Raw genomic sequence first — 11,880 nt, forward strand, 5'->3', positions numbered from 1 at the left:
AAATAGGGGATAGAATGTAGTTCTCAATCAAAATTCAAGATAGCTATTATACAAGCTGAATATATTTTTACTCTTGCTAATTTCATTTTGTAAAACTGTTACCTGTTAATGTTTTGCAGAAGTAGCTGCTCCAAGAACAAACAACCTAGGTAACTTGTGATAATAAGCCATCACCTATAGAATAGATAGTGGTAACTTCCAGTACTAATGCAGACTCCAGTTAGATAAAAGGGTAAATAACTGTAAAGTTATGGACATTAAAGTTAAAGCCCATTACTCTTAATTTATGACTGGTGAGACTGGCTTGCTGGATAATTAAGATCAAACTTAGAAATTGGAGTTAAATACAGAGGTCAAGAAAAGTCCATATTTGGGTCTTGCCCTCAACGTTAGCCTGAACCCAGGGAGTAAGAGAACTTCTCTAAGGAGCGTTGCAACTCTGGGTCACACAACCTCCTGATCAAGGAGATTGTTGAGACTAGAGGATGAAAAATTATCCAGTGCATCTGCTGCAGAGGAGGGTCATGGAAAAGGGAAAACATCCCTTGATGTTTCTAAAGGAAGTCACCTCATCAAGAGACCCTGCCTAATCAAAGTCACTGGTGGAGCTAAGGAGCCGCTCTTAAGTTCTGTACGAGTGACCCCTGTGGGAACTCAGCTGACTCTTTAACAAGACAGGAACCAGGTCAATTTGACCAACTTGTTCTTAGATACCCAGCAAAACAGTTAAAACCAAAATATAGCCATTCTTGGGCATTTAAAGGAAATAATAATTAAATGTAACTTAAGATGTACACTTGTATTAGCCCACTAGAATAAAGGCTGGAAGCTACAAATGAAAGAAAGATTCTTCAGCAAATGTGCCTGATAACTATCAAGAGAAACTGCCAGAGTCAGAAGTTTTTAGTCAGTTTAAGACCTTCCTAAGCTACACAGGTAGACTTAATCTATGTTTGCTAGTATGATTATCTATTCCTAAGTAACAGAAGTATAGAGATCTCTAGTAAACACAGGTTATACCAATAAAGGGATATTTTACAAAATCAGATGACATTAAGTAGCTTAACTATATTTTCTGGGGACATCTATGACAATGTTAAAGTCCCCAAATAAAGGCCTTGTTCTCTCCAGCCTTTGCTAGGCCTAGTTATGGGAACAATTTCTCAGTTCTTCCACATCCTGGTGAGAGATTAACTTCTGTCATTTTCATGATACTCAGTGGCATGTTTCAGATGCTGCAACATTTACTTTGTGCTAATCTCATTTCAGTACTCATGTCTTTTTGTTCTTCTATCATAGAAGCAGCCGCCCCCAGATGACTTTACAAACTGCTCTTCCCCAACCAGGCTTCTTCCTGGGACCCCTTGATTGACCTGATTTTTAGAAAAGGAACTCCAAGCTGCTTGCCCCACGCCACCCACTTCCAGCTCGAAGAAGCTAGAGCGGTCATCGACCTCCTTCCCCAGCAGCATGGAGTTCCTGAGATTAGAGGGGGGAATGAAGCCTGAATTGGGAACAGGTAGTTAGTGTAGAAATAGGGGATCGGGTCAAATCGAGGAAATGGCCATAAAATCATCTGCCTCTGGAAGTTGGAGACTGCCCCTGGAAGAATGGAATGTCAAGGATCTCCGGAGCCCATTGATTACCAAATTTACCTGCCTTTATCAAGGACTGTTTATCAAGGACTGCAAACAAGGGGCTGCTAATTGGTGGCCCGCCCCCTGGGCTCTTGCCTGCCTGAAATCACCTAGTCACCTTCATCAGGGAAAGAGTAAGTGCTGTACAGGTACTAATGCTCAGGCAACAATACCAGTCCCTCCGCCAAGGAAATAGCTTTGGAGAAGAGTATATAGAGACAGAAGTTCCATGATTAGAACTTACCAGAAAAGAAAATGGGGAAATGAAAGAATGGACATTTTTTTAAGCTGTTTTATATCAACTCCCTAAGGTTTCCCTCCCAGTAATGGGAACAAAGCCCTTAAAGCTGTTCTCTGTTCCCAAACAGAGAGTGAAAGAGTAAATTGAGCCTGATAGCCAGATAGTGCTCAAACAGTAGGATTACCAGAAACTATTGACCAGAATCTATAGCCTGTTGTAAAACATTGTGAAACATGTTGTCAGCAAACCCAGACCCCCTTTGAAATTTTCTGGCAGCTTTGTTCCCCCTTTTCCCCCTTTCATGTGTGACCCCTCCCAATGTGTGGTTTCTGCCTTTATAAACCTACAAGATTTTCTGCTAGGGACTCGACTCCTCGAGTTGGGTCCCAGCGTGCTGGAATAAACACCTCTTGCGGTTTGCATCAAGTGACGCCTCCTGCGGTTGATTGGGGTTGCCGTCCATCCATGGGACAGAGTTGGGGTTTCCTTTTTGGGGACCTTACAATAGAAGGCCAGCTTCATTCCTCACGGTTTGAGGTGGGGCTCAACATCATGGTAGAAGAGTATGGCACAGGGAAGTAATTCACATCATTAGGAAGCAGAGAGAGGCTCCACTCACCAGATACAAACATATATACAAATATAAATTATATATACACAAATATAAATACCCCAAAGCCACACCCCAATTCCCACCTCCTTCAGTCACAACTTACCTGCCTCTAGTTACCACTAAATTCATCCCATCAAGGATTATTTCACTGCTTAAGTTAAGACTCTCAAAACCCAACCATTTCTCCTCTGAAACTTTTTGCATTGTCTCACCTGTGAACCTTTCGGGGGACACCTCACTTTCAAACCATAACACCAGTACAGGACAGTGTTCCCAGGCAGAGGAGAAACAAAGTGAGACCCACCATCTCCCCCTAGTTATTGTCTGAAGAGGGGCTGTCAGGCTGCAGTGCAGAACAAGGGAACCCAAGTGCAGCTCCAAGGTCTCCTTGAGTTGAACAGGTATAGTTGGAAGTCCAGTGAGTTTAAGATTGCCGTAGTCTTCAGAGAGATTACAGCATGAGAGCTTTGGAGATTGTGAAAACTCTCCTTTGATTATTCAACAAATATAATCAATCATTAGCGTATTCATTGGCGAACACTATCAGACACTAGGGAAAGAAAGAAAAACATACTGGGATCACATAGGACCAGAAATAATGTGTGTTCCAATCCGCCCATATCATCATCATTCAAAGAACACTGTGTAGAGTATTCAGAAAGGTCTGTTTCAGAAGTGGGAAAAAACTGCCTCTAGACTAAAGGCTGTTCTGATTTTATTTAAGCTAAAAGAATGTTCATTTCCAGACAGGGTGAAGGAAAATAAGGTTAAATTTATCCTCTTGCCTAAAAAGTATAAGTTGATAAAACCAAAAACATTTATAAGCACTGCACAGCAGAAGTATTCATTAGAGTCCAAAGCAAGCATATTCATTTTATGATGCAACTCATGTATCAATAATAGATGTGTATACAATTTGTGATATAGTCATAAAATGAAAATGAAACAATTATAAATCTACATGTAACTAAAAGGTGATATCTTCAAATATATTATCAAATAAAGGAAAGCTAGGTGAAAGAGAGTAAATATTATGTATTGAATTTATATAATCTTCAAAAACAGGCCAAAGTTATCCATGGTTGCTGAATATTAGGATACTTGTATAAAATCTTTGCAAATGAAAAACGTATTAAAGATGGGGCATGGCTTAGTGCAGTCATTATTCTCTTTTTGAACTGGATAGAATTTCGTTAACGCTGAACAGGATAAGCATTTATCTGTATATTTGCTGTACTTCAGTAGGTAGTGTTCATAAACCATGACAGGGACAAGAGTATGAAAAGAGGATCAAGCAGAAGCACAAAGTAAAATGGAAGAAATCTGAAGAAACCAGGTCTGGGTTTGTAGCAGAGTGGAGAGGCACATGCTTAGCATGTGAAAGGCCCTGGCTTTGTTCCCTAGGGCTATCCCTACCCAACCCCCACCTATGTCAAAAAAAAAAAAAAAGACCAACATGTTCACTTAACAAGAGACATTGACCAAGAGAATCTGTAACAAGATTATACTCCAAATTAACAGGAAGAATCCATGATGGTTAGCCCTCTACAATATAAATACCAGGATAGGTGATTTTGAAAATATAGATATATTGAGATGATATGCATATAAATCTAATTTCAAAAGGGAAAACATGAACTTAACATGATTTCTTACTTCCATGTAAGCCTTACCTTCTACATTTTGTCTGTGGTAATTGGGTACAGTCTCTGGAGCTCTGACATGCTCAAGGTCTATGATCCAGGAGCAGTAACAACCTCACTAATCCATAATCACATCTCTGATTAAAATGTTAGGACTATTTTGAATATTAAGTTAATTAATATGAGGGCAGTTCTTAGAATAATGGCTGGCTCATCAGCACTTGGAATGTCCCTGATGTCTTCCACAATTGCCCTTTGCTATTGCAATTCTACTGAGCTTATAAGCATCCTCTCCCTTTGGGGATATTTCCTATTCCCATTATTCAAGGGAAAGATCTTCTTTAGATACTCCATATAATAATTATTCTACTATTATCCTCTTAAATGAGACATAGGCAAAATAAAGAAAAATAAAACAGACAATCATGTGCCTGCTCTTTATGTATGTAGGTGGTAAAATTTCAAACACTGTATTTAGATTTCCTTTTCATATAATTTTTCTCTACATCTCCTCCTCCCATATCTGAAGTGCATGTGGAAAAGATTTTCTCCCACTCTGTAGGCTCTCTTTTTACATTATTGATTGTATCCTTTGCTGAGAAAAACCTTTTTAGTTTGAGTCCATCCCATTTATTGAATCTTGCTTTGATTTCTTGTGATTTGGGAGTCTTGTTAAGGAAGTCTGATCCTAAGCCAACATGATGAAGATTTGGGCCTACTTTGTCTTCTATTTGGTGCAGAGTCTCTGGTCTAATTCCTAAGTTCTTGATCCATTTTAATTGCATTTTGAACGGGATGAGAGATAGAGGTTTGATTTCATTTTACTGCATATGGATTTCCAGTTTTCCCAGGACCATTTGTTGAACAGGATATCTTTTCTCCATTGCATGTTTTTGGCTCCTTTGTCTAGTATGAGGTAACTGTATATGGGTTCATCTCTATGTCTTCAATTCTGTAGCATTGGTCTGCCCATTTTGGCGCCAATATCATGCTGTTTCTGTTACTATTGCTCTGTAGTGTAGTTTAAGGTCTGGTATTATGATACCTCCTGCTCACTTTTCCTGCTCAGGATTGTTTTGGCTATTAGAAGTCTCTTATTCTTCCAGATGAAGTTCATGATTGCTTTCTCTATTTCTATAAGGAATGCCATTGAGTTTTTAATTGGAATTGCATTGAATCTGCATAGAGCCTTTGGTAGAATGGTCATTTTGACTCACTTAGCATGATATCCTCCAATTTCATCCATTTGCCTGCAAATGCCATAATTTTATCATTCTTCATGGCGGAGTAATATTCCATTGTATATATATGCCACAGTTTCTTTATCCATTCATCAACTGAAGGGCATCTAGGTTGGTTCCACAATCTGGCTATAGTGAATTCAGCAGCTATGAACACATTGATGTGGCTGTATCTCTGTAGTATGCTGATTTTAAGTCCTTTGGGTATAGGCCAAGGAGTGGGATAGCTGGGTCAATGGTGGTTCCATTCCAAGCTTTCTGAGGAATCTCCATACTGCTTTCCAGAGTGGCTGCACTAATTTGCAGTCCCACCAGCAATGTATGAGTGTACCTTTTTCCCCACATCCTCCCCAACACCTATTGTTGTTCTGTTCTTGATAATCGCCATTCTAATTGGGGTGAGATGAAATCTTAGGGTAGTTTGATTTGCATTTCTCTTATTACTAGAGATGTTGAACATTTTTTCATGTATCTGTTGATTGCTTGTACATCTTCTTCTGTGAAGTGTCTGTTCATTTCCTTAGCCCATTTGTAGATTGGATTATTTGTATTCTTGGTGTACAGTTTTTTGAGTTCTTTATAGATTCTCGAAATTAGTGCTCTGTCTGAAGTATGAGTGGCAAAGATATTCTCCCATTCTGTAGGCTCTCTCTTCACATTACTGATAGTTTCCTTTGCTGAGAGAAAGCTTTTTAGTTTGAATCTATCCCAGGGGTTGATTCTAGCTTTTATTTCTTGTGCTATGGGAGTCCTGTTAAGGAAGTCTGATCCTATGAAAACAAGTTGAAGGTTTGGATCTACTTTTTCTTCTATAAGATGCAGGGTCTCTGGTCTGATTCCGAGGTCCTTGATCCATTTTGACTTGAGTTTTGTGCAGGGTGACAGATAGGGGTTTAATTTTATTCTGTTGCATATGGATTTCCAGTTTTCCCAGCACCATTTGTTGAAGAGGCTATCTTTTCTCCATTGCATATCTTTGGAACCTTTGTCTAGTATGAGAAAATTGTATTTATTTGGGTTTGTGTCCATGTCCTCTATTCTGTACCATTGATCTACCTGTCTATTTTGGTACCAATACCATGCCTTTTTTGTTACTGTTGCTTTGTAATAGAGTTGAAGATGTGGTATTGCGATACCCCCTGCTTCACTCTTTCTACTGAGGATTGCTTTAGCTATTCTGGGTTTCTTATTCTTCCAGATGAATTTCATAATTGCTTGCTCTATTTCTGTAAGGTATGTCATTGGGATTTTAATTGGAATTGCATTGAATCTGTATAGCACTTTTGGTAGTATGACCATTTTGACAATATTAATTCTGCCTATCCAAGATCATGGGAGATCTTTCCATCTTCTAAGGCGTGCTTTAATTTCTTTCTTTAGTGTTCTGTAGTTCTCATTGTAGAGGTCTTTCACCTCTTTTGTGAGATTGATTCCCAAGTATTTTATTTTTTTCGAGGCTATTGTGAATGGGGCAGTTTTCCTAATTTCTCTTTCTGAAGATTCATCACTTATATATAAAAATGCATTGGATTTATGAGAATTGATCTTGTAACCTGCTACTTTACAGAATTCACTTACGAGTTCTAAGAGTTTTCTGGTGGAATTTCCCGGTTGCTCTAAATATATAATCATGTCATCAGTGAACAGGGATAGTTTGAGTTCATCTTTTCCAATTCGTATCCCTTTAATTTCTTTGGTTTGTCTAATTGCTCTGGCTAGAGTCTCAAGAACGATATTGAATAGAAGTGGTGAAAGAGGGCATCCTGCTTTGTTCCAGTTTTTAGGGTGAATGCTTTCAGTTTTTCACCACTTAGAATGATATTGGCCATGGGCTTAGCGTAGATGGCCTTTACAATGTTAAGGAAGGATCCCACTACCCCGATTTTCTCTAGTGTTTTGAGCATAAAGGGATGCTGTGTTTTATCAAATGCTTTTTCTGCATCTATTGAAATAATCATGTGATTCTTAACTTTTAGTCTGTTGATATGGTGAATGATATTTATTGATTTCTGGATGTTGAACCAACCTTGCATCCCTGGGATAAAACCCACTTGATCATGATGCACTATCTTTTTAATATATTTTTGTATGCAATTTGCTAAAATTTTGTTGAGAATTTTTGCATCAATGTTCATTAAGGATATTGGTCTGAAATTTTCTTTCCTTGATGTGTTTCTGTCTGGTTTAGGTATCAGGGTGATATTGGCTTCATAGAATGAGTTTGGGAGGGTTCCCTCCTCTTCTATTTTATGGAATACTTTGAGAAGTATTGGAATGAACTCTTCTTTAAAGGTTTTGTAGAACTCGGCTGAGAACCCATCTGGTCCCGGACTTTTCTTTTTTTTTTTTACTTTATTAAAATACTGAGTTTATTTCACATGTATATTTTTGTCTCCCCACCATTTCCATGTCTGACCACCACTACTACTATGTCCTATCATAACATTCCATACATACTTAAAAAACAAGCAACGGGTGGAGTTCCATCTTTAAAACTAAACAGGCATTTTGGACAACACATTCTTGGCAATGGAACCTGGACAACATTTATCAAACACAGTAGGGAAAGTTCTCACTTTGCATTATAAAAAGGACAGCCAGATATCAACTGTTACAGAAATGAAAGAAGATGAAAATTTTTAACAAAGTGTTTAAACTATTTTCTTAAGGAGACTTCCTCCACTGCCAGAGATCTTGAATAGCCTCCTGGTCAGTCATCCGGAAGCAATTCACATAACTGACGAACTTGGCTTCCACTTTGGGAAGAGAACCACCTTTCTCGATACTTGCTTGCATTTTTGCTTTAATGTCTTCTACAGAACTAGGTCCTTTTGGTGTTTTAGGAGTTTTTTCCTGTTTTTTGAAGGATTCTTGACCTTTTGATCTTGGTGTTGATGGTTTTGAGTCTTTTCCATTCTGGTTTGATTTTTGTGCATTTTTGGCTGGAGTATCTCGTACAGATTTCTTCACAGTAGCTTTTTCTTCAGTTTCCTCATCATCTTCATCATCATCATCATCATCTTCATCATCATCATCATCTTCATCATCATCGTCATCTTCATCAGCAGCAAGTTTTACTTTTTTCTGGGGAAACTTGCTACCACCTCCAGGGGCAGATCGCTTTCCAGACACACTTAAGAGTTTTACATCCTCCTCCTCTTCATCTTCTGATTCTGCATCTTCCTCCACAGCTACTAAGTGATGCCCACTAATATGCACAGGCCCTGAACCACACTTCAACCTTAAGACCACAGGTGGTGTGATTTCAAAGCCCGCAAGGGAAACCGTTGGCTGTACAGACATTTTCAATGTTGCCAATGTTACTTTAATAGGACTGCCTTCATAATTCATTGCCTCTGCTTCAACAATGTGCAATTCATCCTTTGCACCAGCCCCTAAACTGACCGTTCTTAAGGATAACTGGTGTTCATTTTCATCATTATCCACCTTAAAGTGATAATCTTTGTCAGCCTTTAGTTCACAACCAAAAAGATAGTTCTGGGGCCTCAGGGGCTCATGTCCATGTCCATCGAATCTTCCATGGGGTGGTAGCACGCACTTAGGTGGGAGAGAAGGCGGACGGAAAATAGGCTGCTGCCCTAGAGAAGAGACGCGCAGGACAGAATCACACCAGGGACCCGGACTTTTCTTTGTTGGTAGGCTTTTGATGACCTCTTCTATTTCATTGCTTGAAATTGATTTATTTAAGTTCTGTATGTCCTCCTCATTCAGTTTAGGTAATTCATATGTCTCCAGAAACTTGTTGATGTCTTCGAGGTTTTCTGTTTTCTTGGAGTATAGATTTTCAAAATAGCTTCTAATTATGTTTTGTATTTCACTCGTGTCTGTGGTGATATTTTCTTGTTCATTCTGAATTTTAGTAATTTGAGCTTTCGCCCTCTTTCTCTTTGTTAGTGTGGCTAAGGGTTTATCAATTTTGTTTATTTTTTGAAAGAACAAACTCTTTATTTTGTTAATTTTTTCGATTGTTTCTTTTGTTTCAATTTCGTTGATTTCAGCTCTGATTTTAACTATTTCCTGTCTTCCACTACTTTTGGTGTTGGTCTGCTCTTCTTTTTCTAGGGCTTTGAACTGTAGTGTTAAGTCATTTATTTGTTGATTTCTACTTCTTTTGTTGAATGCACCCCATGAAATACATCTTCCTCTAAGTACTGCTTTCATAGTGTCCCAGAGGTTTTGATATGATGTGTCTTTGTTCTCATTTACTTCTAAGAATTTTTTAATTTCCCTCCTGATGTCTTCTGTTATCCATTCGTCATATAATAGTGTATTAGTTAATCTCCAGGTATTGTAGAAGTTTCTGTTTTTTATTCTTTCATTTATTTCTAATTTCAGTCCATTATGATCTGATAGAGTACAAGGTAGTATCTCTATCTTCTTGTATTTGCTAACAGTAGCTTTGTCGCATAAGACATGGTCTATTTTAGAGACGGATCCATGTGCTGCTGAGAAGAAAGTGTATTTGTTCTTTGTTGGATGGTATATTCTATATAAGTCGGTTAAGTCTAAATTGTTGATTGTGTTATTGAGATCTATGGTTTCTTTATTCAATTTTTGTTTGGATGATCTATCCAGCGGTGAGAGAGGTGTGTTAAAATCGCCCAGTATTATTGTGTTGTGGTCTATTTGATTTCTGGAATTGAGAAGGATTTGTTTGACGTACATGGATGAGCCAATGTTCGTGGCATAGATATTTATGATTGTTATGTCTTGCTGATTTATGCTTCCCTTAAGCAGTATGTAATGTCCTTCTTTATCCCTTCTGACTAGTTTTGGCTTGAAGTCCACATTATCTGAATACTCCAGCTTTTTTGCTGTGTCCGTGTGCATGGTATGTTTTTTCCCATCCTTTCACCTTTAGTCTATGGTTATCTCTTTCTATGAGATGAGTCTCTTGCAGGCAGCAAATTGTTGGATTTTTCTTTTTAATCCATTCTGCCAGTCTATGTCTTTTGATTGATGAGTTCAGGCCATTAACATTCAGGGTAATTATTGTGATATGATTTGTATTCCCAGTCATTTGATTCATTTTTGTTTTTTGACATGATTTGGTTTCCCCTTTATTTGGCTATTCCTTTAGGCTATTTCCTTCCGTTGCTGATTTGCATCGTTGTTTTTCATCTCTTCCTCATGGAATATTTTGCTGAGAATGTTCTGCTATGCTGGCTTTCTTTTTGTAAATTCCTTTAGCTTTTTTTTATCATGGAAGGATCTTATTTCATCGTCAAATCTGAAAGTAAGTTTTGCTGGGTATAAGATTCTTGGTTGGCATCCATTTTCTTTCAGCGCTTGGTAAATTTTGTTCCAGGCCCTTCTAGCTTTTAGGGTATGGATTGAAAAATCTGCTGATATTCTTATTGGTTTCCTCCTGAATGTAATTTGATTCTTTTCTCTCGCGGCCTTTAAAATTCTGTCTTTATGTGCCTTGGTGTGGGTCTGTTGTAATTTTGTATATTTGGAGTCCTATAAGCCTCTTGTACTTGGTTTTCTATTTCATTCTTCAGATTTGGGAAATTTTCTGATATTATTTCATTGAATAGATTGTTCATTCCTTTGGTTTCTTTCTCTAAGCCTTCCTCAATCCCAATAATTCTTAAATTTGGCCTTTTCATGATATCCCATAATTCTTGTAGATTCTGTTCATGATTTCTTACCATCTTCTCTGTTTGTTCAACTTTGTTTTCAAGATTAAATATTTTGTCTTCAATATCTGAAGTTCTGTCTTCCAGGTGTTCTATCCTATTGGTTATGCCTTCTATGGAGTTTTTAACTTGGTTTACTGTTTCCTTCATTTCAAGGATTTCTGTTTTTTTTTTTTTTTCAATATCTCTAACTCTTTATTGAAATGATCTCTTGCTTCCCATATTTGCTCCTTTACTTGTTGATTGGTGCGATCATTTAATGCCTGCATTTGCTCTTTCATCTCCTCCTTCAATGCCTGCATTTGCTCTTTCATCTCCTCATTTGCTTCCCTGATTGTTTTAATTATGTACATTCTGAACTCCCTTTCTGACATTTCTTCTGCTGTGCTGTCATTGGGTTTTATTGATATAGTATCCAGGTTTGTTTGGGACATTTTCTTCCCTTGTTTTCTCATATTGGTCAGATATCAGTGGGACTTTGTGATATTGCAGAATTCTTCTATTGGCTTATATTGTCCCTGTAGATTTCCAGTGTATTACCTTCTGCCTTCAGTAGCCTGAAGTCTTGGAATAACTTGATAATGCAGTGCTTCCAAGGAAACCTCCCCCTAGCCCACTACTGGTTCCAGGACTTGGAGCTGGCTGTGTGTGGAAAGGCTCTCACTGGGGGGTCTGCTCCGAGAATCTAGCCTGGAAAGGTGCTTCCCCTCAGAGGGGGCTGGCTGCGGGCTGCTTGGGGAAGTCCCTGGTTGCCCTGTCCTGGTCGCTGAAGAAAGCTGTGGACAGGAACTCGACACCCTGGTTCAGGGACTTGAAGCTTGGTTCTGTGCAGGAAGGCTCTC

General features: G+C 38.4%; 1 pseudogene across 1 annotated transcript; it reads right to left on the reverse strand.

Annotated features, from left to right (window-relative positions):
* Nucleotides 1-7,707: 7,707 nt before the first annotated feature.
* On the reverse strand, nucleotides 7,708-8,997 carry LOC306667941 (nucleophosmin-like; annotated as a pseudogene). The gene has a single exon. The product of its transcript is annotated as a nucleophosmin-like (transcript).
* Between the last annotated feature and the right edge of the window lie 2,883 nt (nucleotides 8,998-11,880).

The sequence above is a fragment of the Sciurus vulgaris genome, assembly GCF_902686455.1.
Source record: "Sciurus vulgaris genome assembly, chromosome: 8".
Classification (NCBI taxonomy): Eukaryota; Metazoa; Chordata; class Mammalia; order Rodentia; family Sciuridae; genus Sciurus; species Sciurus vulgaris.